At 45.3% G+C, this 25,974-nt stretch overlaps 1 pseudogene; it reads left to right on the top strand.

Annotated features, from left to right (window-relative positions):
- The first annotated feature begins 12,968 nt into the window (after nucleotides 1-12,968).
- The window catches only part of LOC101152636 (large ribosomal subunit protein eL6-like), a 64,261-nt pseudogene continuing 51,255 nt past the window's right edge, over nucleotides 12,969-25,974 (top strand).

Genomic DNA, 25,974 nt, shown 5'->3' with positions numbered 1-25,974 from the left:
TGCTTGGATCCAAGGGGGTAGGACTAGAGACCGTGTTCGTGGGTGGGTGGATGTTTTGGAAACCATCTACTGAATGATCTGTATTGTGTATAAAAACAATAATTTTCCAGGCAGGGCTTTTTGTTGTTGTTATTGTTATTGTCTGTCAAGCTCAGTAGTGGCTCAGCGTGAGCTCGGCGATGACAGGAGCAGTTGACAATTGGGATGGAATAGGGAATGGCTCACCTCTGAAACGCCGGCTCCATGGGAGGCTGGGGGTTTGTATAGCAGTGACATGATAATCAGAAGTGCAATTTCGCCCCAGCAATATAGATACTGTACCCAGGTCTGGCTGGGTCTTCTCTCTTTGAAGGATAAATTAAGCTGTTTACTCCTGTGCTGTATATTAACTGCCTGACCTGATTTCCATTACCCAGCATCTGGAAACTTGGTGTCTTAAGTTCCCCGGCTGAGGCGTCACCATGTCCTGAAATAAACGTTATTTCACACTAGTCTTTATTCTATAGGGAAATATCATGACATAGGGAGCTTCTTATTATTTTTTAAAATTCATGGCACTTCAGAACAGAGCACAGAGGGAGATAGAAATGCCAGTGAACTTACTTTTTAGGCCAAATTCCATCTATCCTGGTCTTTTCCAGCCAGGAACAAATTCTGCTGTTCGGTTTTCTAGGAGAAAAACTTTTAGTCTCAAGAGAGGCTAGCGCAGGCCAGGCGTGGTAGCTCACGCCTATAATCCCAGCACTTTGTGGGGCTGAGGCAGGCGGATCACCTGAGGTCGAGACCAGCCTGGCCAATGTGGTGAAACCCCATCTCTACTAAAAATACAAAAATTAGCCAGATATGGTGGTGCGCGCTTGTAATCCCAGCTACTTGGGAGGCTGAGACAGGAGAATTGCTTGAACCCGGGAGGCGGAGGTTGCAGTGAGCAGAGATGGCGCCACTGTACTCCAGCCTAGACCACAAGAGTGAAACTCCATCTAAAAAAAAGAGAGAGAGAGACAGAGGCTAGCACCAGATAATGCTTCCAAATTTTCAACACTACAATCTAGCCTAAACTGCAGTTGGTGTCCATTCACCTGACTAACCTGAGCATCTGCGGGTCTCGCTGGCTGGCGGTGACAGAGTAAATTCTGCTGGTGCAGTCATCCTGCCTTGCCTCACAGCCATTCCTCTTGGATGTTCTCTGTCCTTCCGGTTCCTTGGTGGGTGCCTTGCTTGTAACCCCTGATGGCGCCTGTTCCTTGCCATCAGCGTCTCCAGGGATGCTGCCTTATTTGCTTATTATCTTGCTTGCTGCTATTGCTTGGACCACGCTAGGGGCTACGATGTGTTCCTGCCACGTTGGGCTGATCTTCTAGGGCCACCGGCATTTCCTTGGTGGGCTGCTTTCGGGTGTAGTTATGGCACACCATTGCCCAGACCCCTTGACGCGCTATGCGTGCTGCTCCTGGTGCTGTTGTGTTGACAGATTGTCTCTCTCCTCATGCACCTCTGCTCCTTCTAAATGTTGACACTGTACCTGCCACGTACCAGGAAGCGGTGCTGTAATTGTAATAGGTTTGTTACCCAAAGCACACAGCAGGTCAACATGCTGAGACACTCGGTTGCAGCAGAGAAAGAGGGTTAATGGTAGGGCTGCCAAGTGGAAACAGGAGGAAACCATCTATCCAAGGAGTCTGGGGCAAGGGTTTTGGAATGGGCCAAAGTGTGGAGATGATTGACTGGTGGGAGTGTGCAGGGTAAAATCAAGGAATAGGGAGAGGAAGAAGCTGTATTCTCATGCTGATCCCATTCCTCTGTGGGGGTCTTCGAACTAGTTGCTGGAATTCTGGGTCTGAAAAACATCATAAGTCATCCTTAGACAAAAGCCGTATGACCCTAGTATCAGAGATCCTGTCTCTAGGAACAAGGCGGATGCAAATGGTCACCATCTAGTGCTGTGTGACTTTTAGCAGCAAGGAAGTGGGCCACAGTGCAGCCTGATTAATGCTTCATAACAACTCTACTTCTTTTTTTTTTTTTTGAGACAGAGTCTTGCTGCGACGCCCAGGCTGGAGTGCAATGGTGCGACCTCGGCTCACTGCAACTTCTGTCTCCTGGGTTCAAGCGATTCTCCTGTCTCAGCCTCCCAAGTAGCTGGGACTACAGGCGTGAGCCACCATGCCCAGCTAATTTTTGCATTTTTTATTAGAGATGGGGTTTCACCATGTTGGCCATTCTGGTCTCAAACTCCTGACCTCAAGTGATCCGCCTGCATTGGCCTCCCAAAGTTCTGAGATTACAGGCATGAGCCACCATGCCTGGCCTATAACTGTATTTCTGTCCAGACCTGGCATGCAATTCTTTTCAACTCTATGGGGACAGTTTCAGCACCCTGATGTTCCCTTGGGCCATCGCCGTGTCCCTTCCTCCTCAGCCTTGGGAGTATGTCCGGAGAATGTGGCACACTCAGGGCAAGACAATAGCAGGGTGGTTAGTGGCCAGGGCCCAGGAGCCACTGCCTGCCTGGGTTTTAATCCCAGCTCTGCCATATTTTATTTTATTTTGTTTTGTTTTATTTTATTTTGAGATGGAGTTTCGCTTTGTCGCCCAGGCTGGAGTGCAGGGGTGTGACCTCAGCTCACTGCAACCTCTGCCTCCCAGGACCAAGCAATTCTCCTGCCTCAGCCTCCTGGGTAGCTGGGATTACAGGTGCCACCACCATGCCCAGCTAATTTTTTGTACTTTTAGTAGAGATGGCGCTTCACCATGTTGGCCAGGCTGGTCTCAAACTGCTGACCTCAAGTGATCTGCCCACCTCGCCTCCCAAAGTGCTGGGATTACAGGCGTGAGCCACTGTGAGGCCCCAGCTCTGCCATCTACCATCTGTGTGTCCTTGTGCAGTTTACTCCCTCTCTGTGCTTGTCTCCTCATCTGTGAAATGAGGCTAGCACCAGCGAATCTCCTCCACAGGGCTGTGAGAAAGAATAGTGCTTGGCACATGGTAAATGTTTTTTTTTTTTTCTGAGACCAGGTCAGGCTGGCTCTACTGCCCAGGCTGGAGTGCAGTGGCACAATCTTGGCTTACTGCAACCTCCGCCTCCTGGGCTCAAGTGATCCTCCCACCTCAGCCTTACTAAGTAGCTGGGACTACAGGTGTGTGCCACCATGCCCAGCTAATTATTGCATTTTTTGAAGAGATGGGATTTTACCATGTTGCCCAGGCTGGTCTTCAAGTCCTGAGCTCAAGATATCTGCTTGCCTCGGCCTCCCAAAGTGCTGGGATTATAGGTGGGGCACTGTGCCCAACCATGGTAAGTTTTTAAGACACAATTAACTATTGTTATTATCCTGCTCTTCATGTTATTGAACACTTTTTCCTGCAGTTCTAGGTTTCCAGTGATTGCTTTGGTCTCACTAATAGAGACATGACCTTCCCTTTCCTTTTGTTGTATTTTCTTGAAAGGGCTCCCCCAGCAGACAGACCAGGGCTCCAATGATGCTGCAGTTTTAGTTTTTTCTCCACAGATCTTTCTTCCTCTAGAGTAGCACTGTCCAGTTCAGTAGCCACATGTGATCGGTGGCTACTGAGTCCTTGCAATGTAGCTAGTCATATCTGAGCTGTGCTGTTGGTGTAAAATGCATACTGGAATTCAAAGACATAGTATGAGAAAAAGAATGTGTGTATGTGTGTATATGTGGATATATATATATATATATATATATATATATATATATATATATATATATATTTGAGACAGGGTCTTGCTCTGTTGCCCAGGCTGGAGTGCAGTGGCACAATCATAGCTTACTGTAGCCTCAACCTCCTGGGCTCAAGCGATTCTCCCACCTCAGCCTCGCAAGTAGCTGGGACCACAGGCACGCACAACCATGCTTGGCTAATTTTTGTATTTTTTGTAGAGATGGGTTTTTGCAGTGTTGCCTAGGCTGGTCTTGAACTCCTGGGCTGAAATGACCCACCTGCCTTGAACTCCCAAAGTGCTGGGATTATAGATGTAACTCACTGCACCTGACCAAAATATATATATTTAAAAATTTTTTATTCTAATAGAGACAGGGTCTGGCTATGTTGCCCAGTCTAGAGTGCAGTGGCTACTCACTCCCACTACTAATCAGCATAGGAGTTTTGGCCTGCTCCACTTCTGACCTGGGCTGGTTCACCCCTCCTTAGGCAACATGGAGGCCACCATAGTGATGCTGAACTTAGTGCGGACACCTCATCAGCATCATGTGTGACAGTTCAGAACTCCTAGGCTCAAGTGGTCCTCCCACCTCAGCCTCCCAGGTAGCTGGGACTACAGGCACGTGGTTATTAATAATAACAATATCAATAATAATATTGATTGCCTGTTGAAATGATGTTTTGAATATATTGGGCTAAGGGAGATATATTATTAACATGAATTACTGCTGTTTGTAATTATCCTTTTTTTTCTTTTGAAATGGAGTCTCGCTTTGTCACTTAGGCTGGAATGCAGTGGTGCAGTCTCGGCTCACTGCAACCTCTGCCCCCAGAATTCAAGCAATTCTCCTGCCTCAGCCTCCCAAGTAGCTGAGATTACAGGTGTGTGCCATCACGCCCAGCTAATTTTTTTTTTTTTTTTTTTTTTGTATTTTTAGTAGAGACAGGGTTTCACTACATTGGTCAGGCTGGTCTCGAACTCCCCACCTCAAATGATCTGCCCGCCTCGGCCTGCCAAAGTGCTGGGATTACAAGTGTAAGTCACCACGCCCAGGCTGTTTATAATTATTCTTAATGTGGCCACTAAAACAATTTTTAAAATTACGGTAAAATATATATAATATAAAGTTTGCCATTTTAGTCTGGGTGCGGTGGCTCATGCCTGTAATCCCAGCACTTTGGGAGGCTGAGGCAGGGTGGATTACCTGAGGTCAGGAGTTCAAGATCAGCCTGGCCAACATGGTGAGACCCCTGCCTCTACTAACAATACAAAAAAATTAGTTGGGCATGGTGGCGCACATCTGTAATCCCAGCTACTAGGGAGGCTGAGGCATGAGTATCACTTGAACCTGGGAGGCAGTATTACTTTGGGCTAAGGTTCTTTGATTTCTGGAAATGTTTCATAGCCCACGGTGGTCACAATTAAATGTGGTCAGAACTACATGGGGAGCCCAATATTATTTCTAATTGCTGTGCCCCAGCCTGACAAATCCCTTTGGTTTCAGGGACTTTAACAAACCTTTATAGATAAATGTGCGTGGCTCGCTCTCTCTCTCTTTTTTTTTTTTTTTTTTTTTTGGAGAGATGAAGATCTAGCTATGTGCCCAGGCTGGTCTCAAACTCCTGGCCTCAAGAGATCTGCCTGCCTCAGCCTCCCAAAGTGTTGAGATTATAGATATGAGCCACTATGGCTGGCCCTGGCCCAATAACATTTGTCCTTCCTTCCTTCCTTCCTTCCTTCCTTCCTTCCTTCCTTCCTTCCTTCCTTCCTTCCTTCCTTCCTTTCTCTCTCTCTCTCTGTCTGTCTCTCTCTCTCTCTCTTTCTTTCTGTCTGTCTTTCCTTTTTGATACAGGGGCCTAGCTCTGTCACCAGGTGGTGTGATCATATCTCACTGTAGCCTCAACCTCATGGGCTGAAGCAATCCTCCCACCTCAGCTTCTTGAGTAGCTGGGACTACAGGTGCATGCTCTGCACTCAGCTAATTTTTGTATTTTTAGTAGACATGGGGTTTCATCATGTTGTCCAGGCTGGTCTCGAACTACTAACCTCAGGTGATCTGCCTGCCTTGACTTTCCAAAGTGCTGGGATTATAGACATGAACCACTGAGCCCAAAAACATTTCTAATATGAAGAAGTAGAGTCTAACCTAAATACACCTGTCTTTCACTAAGAAAATATTGCTCATTTCTTTTTTTTGAACTCTTCAAACATTTTTGCTTGCCCAGTTGGGAATTCTCAGTATATATATATTTACTAGTTTTACTCTCAAATTGCATAACACATTAGTAAAATTAATGTAATTTTTTTTTTTACAGAGTATAATAGAATACAGTAAATAAAATAGAGGTCTAACTCTGCCCTTTCTGGGTCTCAATGGGTCATCTTGCACATAGTCTGGGGTTTAGGAACCCTACTTTGGAAACTATTGCATCATGCTTCTTCCATTGGAAAGATGCAAAATCCCAAGAATGGAATTTGTTCTTCTCTTATTAGTGGTAGGACAGAATTATTATTACAGTCAAAACTGTCCATCTACTTACACCAAAACCTACAACAAAGTTTTGGCAATACTGTAATATTGTATGAGAATGATCCACAGCTGGGGCTTTTCTTCCCAGATGAGCAGGACACTGGCACAGGGACAAGATGTTGACGACATAGACTGTTTTCATTGTGTTTTTCTGTATAAACTCATTTACTATCATTAGTAATCATCACTGTATGAGAACTTCCAGGCTGGCAATGTTACAAACAGTAAGGCACGGAAGACTTTCTCTCAGGCTCTGTTTGATGGAAAACACACAAACCATGGGCCAAAATGGCAGGATCTGCTGGACACAGTGGCTCACTCCTGTAATCCCAGCACTTTGGAAGGTTGGGTTGGGCGGGTCACTTGAGGTTAGGAGTTTGAGACCAGCCTGGCCAACATGGTGAAACCCCGTCTCTACTAAAAATACAAAAATTAGCCAGGCATGGTGGCAGGTGTCTGTAATCCCAGCTACTCAGGAAGGTGAGGCATGAGAATCACTTGAACCCAGGAGGCGGAGGTTGCAGTGAGCCAAGATCATGCCATTGCACTCCGGCCTGGACAACAGAGCGACACTCCATCTCAAAAAACAAAAAAATGCTGGGTGTGATGGCTCATGTCTGTAATCACAGCTCTTTGGGAGGGTGAGGTGGGTGGATCACTTGGTCAGGAGATGGAGACCATCCTGCCTAACATGGTGAAACCCCGCCTCTACTAAAAATACAAAAAAAAATTAGCCAGGCGTAGTGGCAGAAGCCTGTAGTCCCAGCTACTCAGGAGACTGAGGCAGGAGAATGGCGTGAAACTAGGAGGTGGAGCTTGCAGTGAGCTGAGATCGCGCCACTGCACTCCAGCCTGGGCGACAGAGCGAGACTCCATCTCAAAACAAAAACAAAAACAAAACAAAACAAAACAAAAAACGAAAATGGCAGGATCGAGGTATATGTGAGTTACTAGCAAGACACTGAATACATAATTCCCACACAGAAGAAGATATTGAAACTTCTGTGTATTATGTCTGACATTAATTATTTGTGCTTTAAAAATGTGTGTGTGTATATATGTGTATGTGTAAATATGTGTGTATATATGTATATCTATACATACATATATGTGTATACATATGTATGTATATGTGTGTATATATATACACACACATATTTGTGTATACATATATACACATGTGTATACATATATATGTATATGTGTGTATATATATATACACACACACATTTTTACATACATATATATATATATATATATGACTTTCCTAGGAATGTCAGATTTCGGAAGTTTCTAGATGCAGCCCTCAGCAGGGAGACCTCCCCAGACCAGGAGAGGATGTGCTTAGATGGCCAGTTACACAACTGGAAGTGGCCTCTCTCTGCTGCTCCCTGTGTGTTGCGAGGATTAGTGTAATTAGAGCCTGTGCTTGTACAGCACTTTGACATTCTCAGACAAAAAGTGCTAGATGAGCGCAAAATTTTATAACTGTAATGGAATCCAAGCAAATAGCATTGTAATAAATGGGTCTTGCTGCTGATACTGCATTTAAGAGTCCCCTCTTTATTATTGCATGTTTACTCTATGTGATGAACCGAGGTGATTAATAACAATGATAATAATTACTCTTACAGCATTTTATGCTTTCAAAGGGCTTTACAACTTGTTTATTATTAATCTTTAATCTTCCCAGTTGCTGCTCTGCTAAGTCAGTGTTGTTTTTATTTTTAAAATTTTCATAGAAATGGAGAAATCAGAGGACTAGAGAGCGGGGCTGAGGTTTTCAAGTTCCCATGGCAAGTCAATGTGAGGAGCTGCTGGATTTTGATTTGGAAAGGAGAGATGTTGAATGAGCTGGAAGAGAGGGTGAGGCGGGTCGGGGAGAAGACAGGTGGAGCTCACAGTGGTAACCTTGCAGGGTTCGGTGGCAGATTGCTATGATCTGGGTGTGAGGAACCAAAGCAAGGGTGCTTGGCGAGTCTAAAGCAAAGGCAACTTGATGCGGAATGCGTAGGTGGAGGTTCCCACCTCAACGCCCACTCTGTTTAGGCCGGGTGCTCCAGTGGCATTTGTGCTATCGCCTGCGTTCATTCAGCTGGTACTTAACACCTGGTCAAGGTTGATCAAGGGGAGTAGGGCTTTGTGTCACAGCTAATTGGGTGCTATAAGGAAAAGACCCCCAAACTGTAGTGTCAGCAACTGTGCATTGCATAATCAGCTGCTTCGAATACCCACTGGGGGATTAGACTGTGATAAGCAAGTGCTGTAGGTATCTGCAAGACAAGCAGTGTGTCAATTACACTGTGGATGGCCAGATTTATGTGCTTTTTGGCAGTGCTGCTGAACTATTAATCATGTCTCATGAACAGGCCCCATGTAAACCAGTAGCAAATGGCACATCTTAAGGAGCATCCCAGCAAAAAATGTCCCATTTCCCTTATATCTTCTGCTGATGTCTAAGGTACTGAAAATGAGAATGAATACACAGAGCCATCAAGCAATAATCAAGAGCCAAGCTACCCCTTCCCCCCTTCCTTCCTTCCTTCCTTCCCTCCTTCCCTCCTTCCCTCCTTCCTTCCTTCCCTCCTTCCCTCCTTCCTTTCTCGCTTCCTTTCTTTTGAAAAATAAAAACTTAATCATGTTTTCTGAGCCAGCGAGACGGGATTTCCAATCAGCATCTGGAAATGACATATTTCACATAAAAACACACCCGTGAAACATTTTCTTTTAATGACAAAGTGAGGATTTCATGACTTTCCTCTACTTTTATTTCATGGTGGTTTAGATGGGCCATCCATATAGATTTCTTATTCCTTGCTAAGTTACATATCTCCTGAAGTGCGATACATCTAATGTCATAATTAAATGTCGTCAAGCTAATGTGTATGAGTGTTTTGAGCGTTATCACTAATTGCTGTGTTAGCATGAATTAGACAGTAAAGTAATTAGAGGCCCAAATGCAGCTGTGTCCTATGTGGTGCAGTTTCTGGGTTGGGCTGTGTGTTTGTGTCTGTGTGAGTGAGGGTGCGGTTGTGTGAACCAGCTCTGTACTCTTCCCCTTATACCTGGATTATCTCAAGGTGCTTGCTAGTCTCTCTTGTTTGTGCGGAAGTCTCTGAAATGATGTCCGGAATGGAAGCCATTGTCTGCAAGAGACAGTCCAGGTTTCTTTAAATAAGCAATTTTCTGTAATCAGTCAGCAGGGAAAGCTTCACTCTCCAGACCAGCATTAATGGAAGACAGGTTTTAGAGTTTAGAGAAAGCATGTTTATCTTCAAGACAGATTAGTTGGGGTTGGGGTGTATAAGTGTGTGGTGAGAGGGGCTGGGAGTTTTGTAAAGAAAATGGGAAGACATTTGTTTTTGTTTTTAGCCCAAGATCTTTTCTAATCTTCCCACATTTGTCAAACCCATAAGGACTCGTTCTGCTGATCGTGTGATGACTGGTCTGGACTTTTCCTCCACCTCCTCTCCCCAGTTCCCCACCCCAACTCCTCCCTGCTTTAGTACTAAACAGGAGTCAGAGGAGAGGCCAGCAAAACTCATGTTCTGGCTTCTGGCTGTCACAGTTCTCCCCATGAAGCTAAAGGCACATGACCAAGTCTTCATCACTGTGGCCTTGGGTTCAAGGGAGCCCCCGTGACCCTCCCCGGCCTCTCTCCACCCCAGGGCTCTCTGGGCATTCCCCTAGTCATCCACACCTTTTCTTTTTAGGGTGTAACTGTATCCACGATGCAGCTGATTTTAATCTCTATGGGTTTCTGCATCATGGAGCTGAGGAAGACAGCGTAACCGCCTCAGAAAGAAGTCTGTCCTCGGATAACTTATCTGACAGAGAAGCGATCACCACCTGCTTGATTTCTCAGGCAATTTTAATTCACTGCTGCTTGGCGATAGGGATTCGAAAGGGGGTGGGGGGAGTGAGAATCCTTCACTCTATTGAGTTACTCCATAAGCTGTTTCCACAGCTCCAAGATATACTGTGTGCCCGGCCTGTATCTGTTTTATTCATCCAGATTTAAAAAATAGATGTGATGGATTTATGTGTGTGCCCTGCTAATGTCTGAGCAGCTTTCATGGTAGTTTTAGCTCTTGTCCTTGAAGGACTGGCATGGCCCCTGGAGTTGCTCCTCTCCTGTGGTAGAAACAGGAAAATGAGAAAGACTCTGCTTCTGTCTGGCGGTTTTGACAAGCCTGGTCAAATTCCCATTCCCAGAGGTGCCTTGTGCCCATTAGGAAGCTGATTGCTTACGAGAGAGCCTTTGAATTCCAACAGAGACGAGATCAAGGCCTAATGTAACACATGTACGTGGGTCTCCCTTTCCTTGACCAACAGATTTTGACAGAATGGCTTGTCAACAACTAGGCCTGGGGTAAGAAGATAAAGAGTTGTCCTTTAGAAATAAACACTATCATTTCTCTTCACAATTCATAACTGCTTTTTCAACTTTTTCCTTCCATCCTCCCTCCTCCTCCTGAATCCCTACATTTTGCATGCCAGCAAAATGCTCGTACAGCCTCATCTGGAAGCCTCACTCACTGGTTCTTGCTCCTGGTGGGAGCCTGTGGCTTTTTACCTTCCAAAACATCTCCCTCCTGTTTTTAAAAAAAAGTCTGGTTGGGTGTGGTGGCTCACGCCTGTAATCCCAGCACTTTGGGAGGCTGAGATGGGAGGATCACTTGAAGTCAGGAGTTCAAGACCAGCCTGGCAAATATGGTGAGACTCTGTCTCTACTAAAAATACAAAAATTAGCTGGGTGTAGTGGCAAGTGCCTGAGTCCCAGCCACTTGTAAGGCTGAGGCAGGAGAATCACTTGAATCTGGGAGGTGGAGGTTGCAGTAAGCCTAGATCACACCACTGCACTCCAGCCTGGGTGACAGAGCGAGACTCCATCTCAAAAAAAAAAAAAAAAAATTCCTAAGCACATCTGAGGCAAATCAAATGATGCGTATCTCTAAAATGGGCAAGAGTTACCTTTAATTCCTCCCTGTTTTTGCTTGATGGGTTATGTTCACCATTCCTTGTATATTTGGTAATTTTTAATTTAAATCATTTATATTTAATACAATTTTATGAAGTCTTCACTTGGCTCTTCATCTTTCAGGTCTCAGTGTGGTTCCTATATGCTCTTGTATTATTCTGTACTCCTCCAATTAGAGTACTTACCACTTTGTGCTGTTATTGACTGTTTTCCTATCTATATCCTCCATATGATTACAAGCTTCACAAGGGCAGGGGTGTGCCTATCTTGTTCATCATTGCATGCCATTCTCTAGCATTAGGCTTGGTGCAAAAAAGATGCTCAGTAAATATTTGTTGAATGAATGCATGAAGGAATGTGTAGTTTGCTATGTATATGATACTGTGCCAAGTTATTGCAAGACTGACTCTGGGCCAGGCACGGTGGTTCATGCCTGTAATCCCAGCACTTTGGGAGGCCAAGGCGGGTGGATCAAGAGGTCAGGAGTTTAAGACCAGCCTGGCCAACATGGTGAAATCCCGTCTCTACTAAAGATACAAAAAAAAAAGAAAAAATTTAGCAGGGCATGGTGGCATGCACCTGTAATCCCAGCTACTTGGGAGGCTGGGGCAGGAGAATCACTTGAACCTGGGAGGCAGAGGTTGCAGTGAGCTGAGATCATGTCATTGCACTCTAGCCTGGGCGACAGGGCAAGCCTCTGTCTCAAAAAAATAAAATAAAGACTGACTCTGATCTTAAAAGTTAGAATGTGGTAGGGTCAATGAGACCCAGAAACACAAATCCTGAAAGTAAATCGCAGAGTGTACTGATTAATATTAGGTGTATTATATTAATATTGGATTGAGGGATGCCTAGATGGCTGGTTCTTGGGTGTGTCTGTGAGGGTGTTGCCAGAGGAGATTGACATTTAAGTTAGGGGACTGGGAGAGGAAGACCCACCCTCAATGTTGTGGACGGGGCACCATCCAATGGGCTGCCAGCGCAGCTAGAACAAAGCAGGCAGAAGAAGGGGGATTAGCTTGCTTGTTGATTCTTCCAGCTCTTTCTCTCTTCCAGTGCCGGACACTTGCTTCTGCTCCTCCTAACCTTGTACATCAGACTCCAGGCTCCTTGGCATTGGACTCAGACTCTGAGAGCCTCCTGAGGGCTCTCAGGCTTTCACTGAGAGCTGCACTGATGACTTTTCTGGTTTTGAGGCTTTTGGACTTGGACTGAGCCACGCTACCGGCCTCTCTCTCCCACCAGCTTGCAGATGGCCTATTGTGGGGACTTTGCCTTATAATCACGTGAGCCAATTCTCCCTAATATAAGCTCCCTTATCTATACCTCCTATTGGTTCTGTCTCTCTGGAGAACCCTGACTAATACACAAAGTGAGAGAATTGTCATATGAGATAATACAACAAATTATTCTGGTGGTGGTGGCGAAGAGGAAGGAGGGGATTTGGACAAATTCCTTGGAAGAGGCTGAGTTTAGATTTGGCCTTGAGAGGATGGGTGGGGTCTTGATAGATCAAGATGGAGCAGAGTGGAGGCTTGGGAGAGAAAGACAATGTGGTGGGCATTTATTGTTTTGGGACACCCAGATCCATTCACCCTACTTTTAGTAAGAGCTCTTGATTTGTTTTGGAAGCCCACCGCAATGCTCACCTTGGGTCCAAAGGACCTGAAATGAGGACTTAGAGGTGGCCGGGGATCAGGGCTTGCCTATGGGACTCAGGACTAAATATTAAAGAAGAGTTGGACAGACATTTCACAAAGAAGGCGTAACAATGGGAAATAAGTACATAAAAATATGCTGGATTGATTACAGACTGGAAGCCAGGACCTTAGCTCTCTCTCCCATCTCGCAAGAAAAAGATGAGAAGCCCGATACTAAGGAGGTGAAACCTGAAGGCAAGAAGGTTGATGCAGGTGGCAAGGTGAAAAAGGGTAACCTGACTCAAGGCTGAAAAAAACCAACAAGGGGAAGCCCCACTGCAGACACAATCCTGTCCTCTTCAGAGGAATTGGCAGGTATTCCCAATCTGCTGTGCATTCCAGAAAGACCATGTACAAGAGGAAGTACTCAACTGCTAAATCCAGGGTTGAAAAGCAAGAGGACTGTTCTTGTCACTGTTAATAAACCAGTTGCTGGTGACAAGCACGATGGTACCTGCGTGGTTAAAATTTGCAAAATGCCTAGGTACTGTCCTTTTGATGATAAGCCTGGGGAGCTGTTGAACCAGGGCAGAAGCCCTACCAGCCAGCACGTGAGAAAACGGGGCCAGCCTCTCTCCCAGGACCACTCTGCTCATCCTCACTGGGCACTGCAGAGGCAAGACAGTGGTTTTCACGAAGCAACTGGGCACTGGCTTGTTACTTTTTACTGAACCTCTGATTCTCAATTGAGTTCCTCTGGGAAGAGCACACCAGAAATTTGTTGTTTCCACCTCCTCAAAAATTGATATCAGCAATGTGAAAATCCCAAAATAGCTCACTGATGCTTACTTCAAGAAGAGGCAGCTGTGGAAGCCCAGACACCAGGAAGGTGCGATCTTCAACACAGAAAAAGAGAAATGTGAGATTACAGAGCAGAGCAAGCCCTGGTCCCCGGCCACCTCCAAGAAAGCTGTGGACTCAAAAATTTTGGCCAGGCATGGTGGCTCACGCCTGTAATTCCAGCACTTTGGGAGGCCAAGGGCAGGAGTTCAAGACCAGCCTGGCCAACATAGAGAAACCTCGTCTCTACTAAAAAAAAAAAAAAAATATATATATATATATCTATATATCTATGTCAGCCAGGTGTGGTGGCAGGTGCCTGTAGTCCCAGCTCCTTGGGAGGCTGAGGCATGAGAATCTCTTGAACCTGGGAGGTGGAGGTTGCAGTGAGCCAAGATCGTGCTACTACACTCCAGCTGGGGTGACAGAAGGAAACTCTGTCTCAAAAAAAAAAAAAAAAAAAAAAAGCTATTCTTCAGCTCCAGGGCTACCTGTGATCCATGTTTGTCCTGGAGAATGGAGTTTATCTTTTAAAATTGGTGTTTTAAGTTTCTTACAACTAGATGCAGTGGCTTACACCTGTAATCCCAGCACTTTTGGAGGCTGAGGCAGGTAGATTGCTTGAACCCAGGAGTTCAAGACCAGCCTGGGCGACATTGAGAGACCTCACCTCTAAAAAAAATACCAAAAAAAAAAAAAAAAAAATTGGCAGGGCACAGTGGCTCACGCCTGTAATCCCAGTATTTCGGTAGGCCAAGGCGGGTGGATTACGAGGTCAGGAGTTCGAGATCAGCCTGGCCAACATAGTGAAACCCCCGTCTCTACTAAAAATACAAAAATTAGCCAGGCATGTTGGCGTGCACCTGTAGTCTCAGCTACTTGGGAGGCTGAGGCAGAAGAATCGCTTAAACCCAGGAGGTGGAGGTTGCGGTGAGCCAAGATCACACCATTGCACTCCAGCTTGGGTGACAAAGCGAGACTTTGTCTCAAAAAAAAAAATTAGCCAGGGTAGTAGCACATGCCTGTAGACCCAGCTGCTTGGGAGGCTGAGATGGAAGAATCGCATGAGCCTGGGGAAGTTGAGGCTGCAGTGAGCTGTGATTGCGCCAGAGCACTGTAGACTGGATGCGGAAAAGCCCTAAAAAACAAAAATGAGTTTCTTGGAATGAAACTAATTAAAGAACAAATACATTTTATTTTTTTTATTATGATTTTTGAGACAGAGTCTCACTCTGTCGCCCAGAATGGAGTGCAGTGGCATGATCTCGGCTCACTGCAACCTCTGCCTCCCTGGTTCAAGTGATTCTCCTGCCTCAGCCTCCCGAGTAGCTGGGATTACAGGCGCATGCCACCAGGCCCAGCTAATTATTTTATTTTTAGCAGAGACAGGGTCTCACCGTGTTGGCCAGGCTGGTCTTGAACTTCTGACCTCAAATGATCCACCTGCCTTGGCCTCCCAAAGTGTTGGGATTACAGGTGTGATCCACTGAGCTCAGAGAACAAATACATTAAAAAAGAAAGAAAGAAAGAAAGAAAGAAAGAAAGAAAGAAAGAAAGAAAGAAAGAAAGAAAAGAAAGAAAGAAAGGAGAGAAAGCAAGCAAGCCGCATGCGGTGGCTCACGCTCTTTGAGAGTCCGAGGCAGGTAGATCATCTGAGATCAGGATTTCAAGACCAGCCTGGCCAACATGGTGAAACCCCATCTCTACTTTTAAGTACAAAAGTACTTTTAAATACAAAAATTAGCTGGGCGTGGTGGCAAGAGCCTTGTACTTTTAAATACAAAAATTAGCTGGGTGTGGTGGCAGGCGCCTGTAATCCCAGCTAGTCAGGAGGCTGAGTCAGGGAGAGTTGCTTGAACCCGAAGGTGGAGCTTGCAGTGAGCTGAGGACGTGCCATTGCACTCCAGCCTAGGTGACAGAGCGAGATTCCATCTCAAAAAAAAAAAAAAAAAGAAAGAAAATATGCATATTGAGGAAATGCAAATTAAAATGAATGAGGTAGCCTGGACAACATGGCAAAAACCCCTCTCTACAAAAAAAAAAAAAAAAAATACAAAAATTAGCCAGGCACAGTGGCGTGCACCTGTAGTCCCAGCTATTCAGGAGACTGAGGCAGGAGAATTGCTTGAGCCTGGGAGGTTTAGGTTGCAGTGCGCTGAGATTGCGCCATTGTACTCCAGCCCACGTGATAGAGAGAGATCTTGTTTCAAAAAAAAAAAAAAAAGAGCGAGGTGCTGTCATACCCCCACTAGAACAGCAAAAATTTCAAAGGCAACAATACAAAATGCTGGAGAGTATGTGGAGCAGCTGGAACTCTCATAGTCATACTTTGATGATTGAGGTACAAAATGGTACAACCGGTTTGAAAAATTGTTGGCAGTTGAATTCATATATATATGTAAAATAATCCAGGATTTCCCCTCTTAGATATTTACTCAAAAGAAATATATATATTATATCTATATATATCTACAAGAATGTTCATTGCAGCTTTATTCCTATGGCAAAACATTGGAAACAACCCAAATAAAATGATGGTTTTGATGAGCAAAATGTGTTGTGTCCATCCAATGCAATACTACTCAATAATAAAAAGAAATTCGACAACTTGGATGAATCATTAAAACATTTTGAGTGAAAGAAGCCACACACAAAAGATTACACACTTGATTCCATTTATATAAAGTTCAAGAACAGACAAAACTAATGTAAGGAGATAGAAATAAGAATAATGGTTGCCTGTGTGCTCAGAAGTGGATCAATAAGAAAGGGGCCTTAGAGATTTTGATTTGAGATATTGTTGTACATATTTGTTAAAATACATTGTACACTTAAGATTTGTGCACTTTTCTATATGTAAATATTACCTCGATTTTAAAAACCAGAAAATTTGGAAAAAGTTAAAAGAAGAAGCCGGGCGTGGTGGCTCACGCCTGTAATTCCAGTACTTTGGGAGGCCGAGGCGGGCAGATTACTTGAGGTCAGGAGTTTGAGATGGTTTGGCCAACATGGTGAAACCCCATCTCTACTAAAAATACAAAAATTAGCCAGACATGGTGGCGGGTGCCTGTAATCCCAGCTACTCCGGAGGCTGAGATAGGAGAATCACTTGAACCTGGGAGGTGGAGGTTGCAGTGAGCTGAGATCGCACCACTGCACTCCAGCCTGGGCGACAGAGCAAGACTTCATCTCAAAAAAAAAAAAAAAGAGAAAAATTTAAAAGAAGAAAAACTTTCCCACTCAAAGAAAATCACTATTGATATTTTGGCATAGTTCCCTGTTGTATTTTTATTTTATGTATGCTGATTTTAAAAAGTAGAGATGATGCCGGGCGCGGTGGCTCATGCCTGTAATCCCAGCACTTTGGGAGGCCAAGGCAGGCAGATCAAGAGGTCAGGAGATCAAGACCATCTTGGCTAACACGGTGAATCCCCATCTCTACTAAAAAATAAAATAAATACAAATAAATAGATGATAATAATAATAAATAAAAATAAAAAAGTAGAGATGTAATCATCCTTATATTTAATATTTTGTCCCTTTTCAGTTAATATTATACGCATTTCCCATGCTATAACATGGATTACAGAAAACATTGTTTTTAATGGCTGTGTATTCACCTGAGTGGCTGTACTATGGCTCACTTTGTCACCATCTGTTCTTGCCTGTGGCAGTGTCCTGACAATAATGTCCAGGTTTCTAGCTTAAGCCACTGAATTATTCCCTTAGGAAAAATTCCCAGCTATAGAATGAATGGGGCTAGGCATGGTGGCTCATGCCTGTAATCCCAGCACTTTGGGAGGCTGAGGCAGGCTGATCATGAGGTCAGGAGTTCGACACCAGCCTGGCCAACATGGTGAAACCCTGTCTCTGCTAAAAATACAAGAAAATTAGCCAGGCGTGATGGCGCATGCCTGTGACCCCAGCTACTCGGGAGGCTGAGGCAGGAGAATCGCTTGAACCTGGGAGGCGGAGGTTGCAGTGAGCCGAGATCACGCCATTGCACTCCAGCCTGGGCAACAGAGTGAGACTCCGTCTTAAAAAAACAAAAACAAAAACAATGAACGAGTCGAATAGAATGAGCACTTTTATGTTTCTTGATACATAGGCAGTATAAACAGTGTAAACATTGGTTTTAGTGACTTAGAAAGAGGCAAGCACATATGTATAAAGTGGTAACAGCAAACACCAGCCGTTCTGTAGTTTTAAAAGTGCATATTCTAGCCGGGCGCGGTGGCTCACGCCTGTAATCCCAGCTCTTTGTGAGGCTCTTTGGGAGGCCGAGGCAGGCGGATCACGAGGTCAGGAGATCAAGACCATCCTGGCTAACACGATGAAACCCCGTCTCCACTAAAAATACAAAAAAATTAGCCAGGCATGGTGGCGGGCTCCTGTAGTCCCAGCTATTCAGGAGGCTGAGGCAGGAGAATGGCGTGAACCCAGGAGGCAGAGCTTGCAGTGAGTCAAGATTGTGCCACTGCACTCCAGCTTGGGGGACAGAGTGAGACTGCGTCTCAAAAAAAAAAAAAAAGTGCGTATTCTGTATTACCCATAAGCCCAAATCCACTTCTAGGGTCCCCAATCTCTAGTTTGCTGTGTGTTTTCTACGGGAGTCAAAGAGACATATACTTCCAATGAAGCAAATTATTCATTGCCACCTGTGGGGATAGCACAAATGTTCTCACAAATGGTGTCAATCTCCTTTTAATTTTTTTTCTTTTGAGAAAGGGTATTGCTTTGTTGCCTAGGCTGGAGTAAAGTGGTGTGATCATGGCTCACTGCAGACTCAAACTTTTGGGCTCAAGTGGTCCTCCTATCTCAGCCTCCTGAGTACCTGAGATTACAGGCATGTGCCACCACACCTGATTAATTTTTTACTCTTTGTAAAGATGGGTATTGCTCTGTTGCCCAGGCTGGTCTTGAACTCCTGAGCTAAGCCATCCTCCCACCTCAGCCTCCCAAAGCACTGGGATTACAGGTGTGAGCCACCACACCTGGCCCTACTTTTAATTTGTGGAATTAAAAAAACATTTTTATATGTCAAAATTGTTAGATTTACATTCACAAGTCCACATTTGTCTAAGAGCTGCAGGCTTAGTAGCTTATTGTTTAGCTCAATTCCCCTCTTCCTGAAATGTTGTACCTCCAGTTACCGACTCATTCCAGGAAAAGACTGTGACCTTGAAACGGACTCTTTCTTGTCTAGGATTCTTCTTATTTTTTTAATTTTCTTCTTTTAATTAATTATTATCATTATTATTATTATTTTGAGACAAAGTCTTCCTCACCCAGGCTGGAATGCAGTGGCGCGATCTCTGCTCACTGCAACCTCCGCCACCCGGGTCAAGCAATTCTCTTGCCTCCACCTCCCGAGTAGCTAGGATTGCAGGCACAGGCCACCACACCAGCTAATTTTTGTATTTTTATAGTAGAGATGGGGTTTCACCATGTTGGCCAGGCTGGTATCAAATTCCTGACCTCAAGAGAGCTACCCATCTTGGCCTCCCAAAGTGCTGGGATTACAGGCGCGAGCCATCTAGGCCTTGTCTAGGATTCTTTGCCTGCTTGTCCTCTCAGCACCAGTTTTTCCACCTCTTGGGACTCCTCACTCAGTATCGTCTATGGAGAAGGCTACGAACAAAGCCAGGAACAGAAGGAGGTGATTGGCCTGTGTCAAACACTTTACATACATTTTCTCATTTAATTATCACAACTGTCCTCTAACGTGGATATTGTTATTCCTATCTCTTTTTTTTTGTTTTTTTTGGAGATGGAGTATTGCTGTGTCGCCCAGGCTGAAGTGCAATGGTGTGATCTTGGCTCACTGCAAACTCCGCCTCCCGGGTTCAGGCGATTCTCCTGCCTCAGCCTCCCGAGTACCTGGGATTACAGGCACACGCCACTACACCTGGTTAATTTTTGTATTTTTAGTAGAAATGGGGTTTCACCATGTTGGCCAGGCTGGTCTTGAACTCCTGACCTCAGGTAATGCACTCACCTCAGGGTCCCAAAGTGCTGGGATTATAGGCGTGAGCCACTGCGCCTGGCTGTTATTCCTATCTTACAGAAGAGGAAACTGAGGCTTAGAGAGTTAGGGTAACCTGGTTATCGTAGAAATGGTTGCTCAAATAATAGATGTTTGTGGTCTGAAGACAAAACAGCAAGTTAGTTCTTGTGCTTAGTGCCCAGGATAGCAGCCCCTCCCTGGAAAGTCCCTGGGGCTCCGGGAAGATGGAGATAAGGATGCCACAGTTTCCAGGAAGAGGCTGAGGCATACTCGCATGCATTAGTAACAGCAATGTCAAATGCCAGTTGTCTAGTAGGTCAGTTTTGAAGAATAAAATATTGGTGGGGCGGCTGAGAATTAGGTCACGTCTACACGAGTCACTCCAGTGCACACATCGTTTTACCCTTCAGCCAAACTGTGGTTCCATCAGGATGGTTGGAGTTGAACTAAATGAAAATTCACTTTAAACCAAAAAAATAAAATGACTGACTCTCATGCTGCAAATGCTGCCATATTTCTTCCTTTGAGCTGCACCTTCATGTCTAAGTGATAGATATATTTTTTCCAACCAGGAAGTTAGAATGGTAGAGGGCTTTAGAGAGTCAAGGCCTACTCTGGGAGGGGAAGGAACATACAGGGAGTTTAGTGACAGTTCCAGGTCTAGATTTTCAGACTCTTTTTTTTTTTGAGACGGAGTCTTGCTCTGTCACCCAGGCTGGAGTGCAATGGCGTGATCTTGGCTCACTGCATCCTCCTCCTCCTGGGTTCAAGCAATTCCCCTGCCTCAGCCTCCCGACTAGCTGGGATTATAGGCACGCACTACCACGTCTGGCTAATTTTTGTATTTTCAGTAGAGACAGGGTTTCACCATATTGGCCTGGCTGGTCTTGAACTCCTGACCTCGTGATCCGCCTGCCTCGGCCTCCCAAAGTGCGCCACCGTGCCCGGCCTGGACTCTTTTTTTTTATTTTTCATTTGAGATGGAGTCTCGCTCTGTTGCCCAGGCTGGAGTGCAATGGCACGATCTTGGCTCACTGCAACCTCCGCCTCCAGGTTTCAAGCGATTCTTGTACTTCAGCCTCCCAAGTAGCTGGGATTACAGGCATGCGCTACAACATCTGGATAATTTTTTGTATTTTTAGTAGAGATGGAGTTTCACCATGTTGTCCAGACTGGTCTCGAACTCCTTCTCTCAAGTGATCTGCCCGCCTCGGCCTCCCAAAGTGCTGGGATTACAGGTGTGGGCCACCATGCCCGGCCAATTTTTGGACTCTTCTATGCCATATTTCTCCTAGAGGAGAAACATATATGGACACCTTGGGTCTTCCGGGGAGTGTTTCAAGGCATACCTCTGCCACATGGTTTTTCTGCCCAACGTTTGCCTCCCGACTTGAGACAGAGCTTCCTAATCGTTCTCCTGGGGAGGTCCATATAGGGATGATAATATTGGTAACGGCTGCTGTTGGCTGGAGGTGACAGACCAGGAACTGAGGTCACCCCAGCTCCGGCTGCCCTGATGTTTGAAGGGATCAGTATCCTCACTAAGACCCATGATCTTGGCACACTGTTTTAGAAACTCTGGCTAAAGTACCAGCAGAGACATGAAAGTACTACTTTAGCCTTAGAGTAAATGTTTTCAGTACAGATCTCAAGGATAAACTCTTGAGGTTAAGGAATACGTCTTTGTAATTTCTCTCCCTCTCTCTCTTGGCCTCTCTCTCTTTACCTAGTATATTAAATAGAAAAAAAAAATCTTGGATTTACAATCTCATCTTTACATTGATGAGGACACTATGAAGTCATGGCGGGGGTCAGCGGGAAGGGATGGAGAAAGACAGAAACAGAAAGTGGAACACAGATGGAGAGAGAAATTGCATTTCACCAGTAATATTCAGAATCACTCACCCACGGATCGTAAACCATTGAAAAATTTACCTGAAACTGTCCAGCCTTAAATAATGTTCTGGGGCCGGGCGCGGTGGTTCACACCTGTAATCCCAGCACTTTGGGAGGCTGAGGCGGGCGGATCACGAGGTCAGGAGATCGAGACCATCCTGGCTAACATGATGAAACCCTGTCTGTACTAAAAAATACAAAAAAATTAGCCGGGTGTGGTGGTGGGCGCCTGTAATCCCAGCTACTGAGGAGGCTGAGGCAGGAGAATGGCATGAACCCGGGAGGCGGAGCTTGCAGTGAGCTGAGATTGCGCCACTGCACTCCAGCCTGGGCGACAGAGCGAGACTCCAACTCAAAATAATAATAATAATAATAATAATAATAATAATAATGTTCTGGGTACTCTTAATACAATTCCAGTATCTAAATTCATTACGAAATTAGGTAACAACATGAAACAATATATAAAGTAGGGTTTTTGGAGTCAATGAGACCTGGATATGAATCTCAGCTATGCTGACTGTTGGTTCTGTGACCATGGGGGTTGTTGAAGCATTCTATACAATGGGAATAAAAATATCAACCTTTTGATGCCATTCTATTAATTGAGTGAGATAAGGCCTGTGAAAGTATGAAGCACATACATTTAATCGGCTGCTCAACCCACTTTAATTCTCTGCACGGTAGCTTTGTTCCAATATCGTCTCATGCTGTGGCACGAGCTCACAGTGAATTTCTCTGAGCACTTTGGAATTGCCATAGTCCTTAAAATGGTGTCCAGAACAGATCCACCTCACCATGAATTTTATGGTTTAACAATCAGTGTTTAATAAAGTTCAATTTGACGGTGTAAGAGGCCAGGAGGTAAAGGTGTTATATTTGTAAATGCAGGCAAAACATGCATCTGTTCATTTAGTGTATTCATACAGTAACCCCTGAAAAGGCTCTCCAGGAGTTATTGCCTCTCACGATAGTGCTGTGAAGTGGGTATGCTTAGTTCCATGTTACAGAATGAGAAACTGAGGCTGGGAGATTAAAGTGTCCAAAGTGACTCTGCTAGTAAGCTAGGATTACAGGTCAGTTTTTTTTTTTTTTTTTTTTTTGAGATGTAGTTTTGCTCTTGTTGCCCAGGCTGGAGTGCAGTGGCACGATCTTAGCTCACTGCAACCTCAGCCTCCTGGGTTCAAGCGATTCTCCTGCCTCAGCCTCCCAAGTAGCTGGGATTACAGGTGCCTGCCAGCACGCCCTGCTAATTTTTTTGTATTTTTAGTAGAGACGGGGTTTCACTACGTTGGCCAGGTTGGCCTCGAAATCCTGACCTCAGGTGATCCACCTGCCTCGGCCTCTCAAAGTGTTGAGATTACAAGTGTGAGCCACTGTGCCCAGCCACAAATCAGTTCTTTGTGACTCCAACCCTCCCCCATCCCCATTTCTCAGGTTTATGGACACACAATTTGAATACAACGAAATAATGAGATGATCCTTGCATTTTATTGTAAATGTGAATGACAGTATCTGGGAGTCAGGTGATGTCTTACCCCACGCATGCTCTTTGGATATGATCGATACTTAACCTGAAAGTTGAGCATCCAATACAACGTTTTGGTGTGAGTTGAAATGGAGCTCTAGGGCAATAAGGAAGAAGAATAAGGTTAACAACATCAGTCAACCATCACCACGATTGTTTTTGTTCACAAACGTTTTTGCTGTTGTTTTTTGAGACAGAGTCTCGCTCTGTCACCCAGGCTGGATTGCGGTGGCACGATCTCAGCTCACGGCAAGCTCCGCCTCCTGGCTTCAAGCCATTCTCCTGCCTCAGCCTCCCGAGTAGCTGGAACCACAGGCCATCACGCCACCATGCCTGGCTAATTTTTTGTATTTTTAGTAGAGACGGGGTTTTGCTGTGTTAGCCGGCATGGTCTCGATCTCCTGACCTCGTGATCCGCCCGCCTCAGCCTCCCAAAGTGCTGGGATTACAGGTGTGAGCCACTACGTCCGGCAAAATTTATTTTATAATTTTTTTTTTTTAGAGACAGGGTCTCTGGGTGTGGTGGCTCACACCTGTAATCCCAGCACTTTGGGAGGCTGAGGCGGGCAGATCACCTGAGGTCAGGAGTTTGAGACCAGCTTGGCCAATATGGTGAAACACCATCTCTACTAAAAATACAAAAATTAGCCAGGCATAGTGGTGCACGCCTGTAGTCCCAGCTACTCGGGAGGCTGAGGCAGGAGAATTGCTTGAACTCGGGAGGTAGAGGTTGCAGTCAACCGAGATTGTGCCACTGCACTCCAGCCTGGGTGACAGAGTGAGACTCCATCTCAAAAAAAAAAAAAGAGAGAGACAGGGTCTCATTTTGTCACCTGGCTGGAGTGCAGTGGTGAGATCATAGCTCACTGGAGCCCTGAATGTCTGTGCTCAGTTCTCCCACCTCAGCCTCCCAAATAGCTAGGACCACAGGCATGCACCACCATGCCTGGCTAATTTTTAATTTTTCTTTTTTTTTTTTTTAGCAATGGGGTCTCGCCATGTTGCCCAGGCTGGTCTTCAACTCCTGGCTTCAAGCGATTCTCCTGCCTTGGCTTCCCGGCATGCTGGGATCATGGGCATGGGTCACTGTGCCCAGCCCCACAAATTTATTTAATGTAAGTTTTATGAAACACAGTAGCTTTCAGAAATGAAAATCCAAAGAAAGAGGGAAACCTGTGTATTTATGTGCTTAGGTTTGGTGAAGAGAGGATGGTTGTAGAGAGATGTGATTGGATGACGTGGGTAGACTCTAATGGTGACAAACTGGGGGTGTCTAGCAGATCCTGTTTGTTCAGATTCTTCTCTGCGCTCCTACGTCGATAAGGAAGCTCCTTTCTTCCAGGTGTAGGGAGAGCACCTCTGGAGAGAAGGTCTTATGATCTGCTTCAGCAGGGAGGGCAAGCGGAAAGAGAGAGTGACCTTTCTGCCTCTGATGTGCCAAGGTGCCATATTGTGTGATAGCATGAATGTCCTGAACCCCATCATTACCAAGGAGAAGTGGGACAATATGTATGCCAGAATCTTATGAGCTTCTTCCTTCTTGAACCATGGCTGGTTTTCAACCTATAGTGATTGAAAACCTTCCTAGTGCTCTCTTTTACTTCACCAAACCTCCAACCTTCAACTCCTCTGACTTCTCCTTCTGTCTGGCTGCCCAGGCACGTGCTCCTCTTCTCCACATAGGCAGCAATTTGTGGTCTTTGTTCACAACAGATTCTCCTTCCCTGGCATCCCTAGGACCTAAAGGCTGGAATTCCAACCTGCCCAGGGATCATTTCCTCTGGACATTTCCTAGGAATTTTCTCTTTTGTAACCCCTGGAAGCATACAATATATTTTAGAAAAATTCCATTTTGTCAGGGCGTGATGGCTCACGCCTGTAATCCTAGCACTTTGGGAGGCTGAGGTGGGCAGATCACCTGAGGTCGGGCGTTTGAGACCAGCCTGACCAACATGGAGAAACCCTGTCTCTACTAAAAATACAAAATTAGCTGGGCGTAGTGGTGCACTCCTGTAATCCTAGCTACTTGGGAGGCTGAGGCAGGAAAATCACTTGAACCCGGGAGGCGGAGGTTGCGGTGAGCCAAGATCGTGCCATTGCACTCCAGCCTGGGCAACAAGAGCGAAATTCCGTCTCAAAAAAAAAAAAAAAAATCCGGTTCAAATGAATTAGAAATTTAAAAAGAATACTTCTCTAGGCTGGGCGCGATGGCTCATGCCTGTAATCCCAGCACTCTGGGAGGCCAAGGTGGGCAGATCACCTGAGGTCAGAAGTTCAAGACCAGCTTGACCAACATGGCGAAACTCCATCTCTACTAAAAATACAAAAATTAGCTGGGCATGGTGGTGTGCACCTGTAATCCCAGCTACTCAGAAGACTGAGGCAGGAGAATCGCTTGAACCTGGGAGGCAGAAGTCGCAGGGAGGTAGAAGTTGCAGTGAGCCAAGATTGTGCCACTGCACTCTAGCTTGGGTGACACAGCAAGATTCAGTCTCAAGAAAAAAAAGAACACTTCTCTATCATAGGCTGGGACATATTAGGCATGTCCCTTAGCTCGTCTATTCCTCCAGTTTTAAGGTGAGACAACAATATGGATCTCACAGGGTTATTGAAGGATTAAACGAGGTGGTCACCGTAGAGCTCTTCTTGTAGCATCAGGCCCCAGAAACTGCTCAAAAAACAGTATTTTATTTATTTATTTAGTTTTGAGATAGGGCCTCCCTCTTTCACCCATGCTGGAGTGCAGTGGCACAACCACAGCTCACTGTAGTCTCTGACTTCCTGGACTCAAGTGATCCTCCTGCCTCAGCCTTCCAAGTGGCTGGGATGACAGGTGCACGCCACCATGCCCAATTAATTTTTTCCA

This window comes from Gorilla gorilla, chromosome 5 (genome assembly GCF_029281585.2).
Source record: "Gorilla gorilla gorilla isolate KB3781 chromosome 5, NHGRI_mGorGor1-v2.1_pri, whole genome shotgun sequence".
Classification (NCBI taxonomy): Eukaryota; Metazoa; Chordata; class Mammalia; order Primates; family Hominidae; genus Gorilla; species Gorilla gorilla.
Note: the sequence above shows the minus strand (reverse complement) of the source record. Positions and strands in the feature narration are given on the sequence as shown.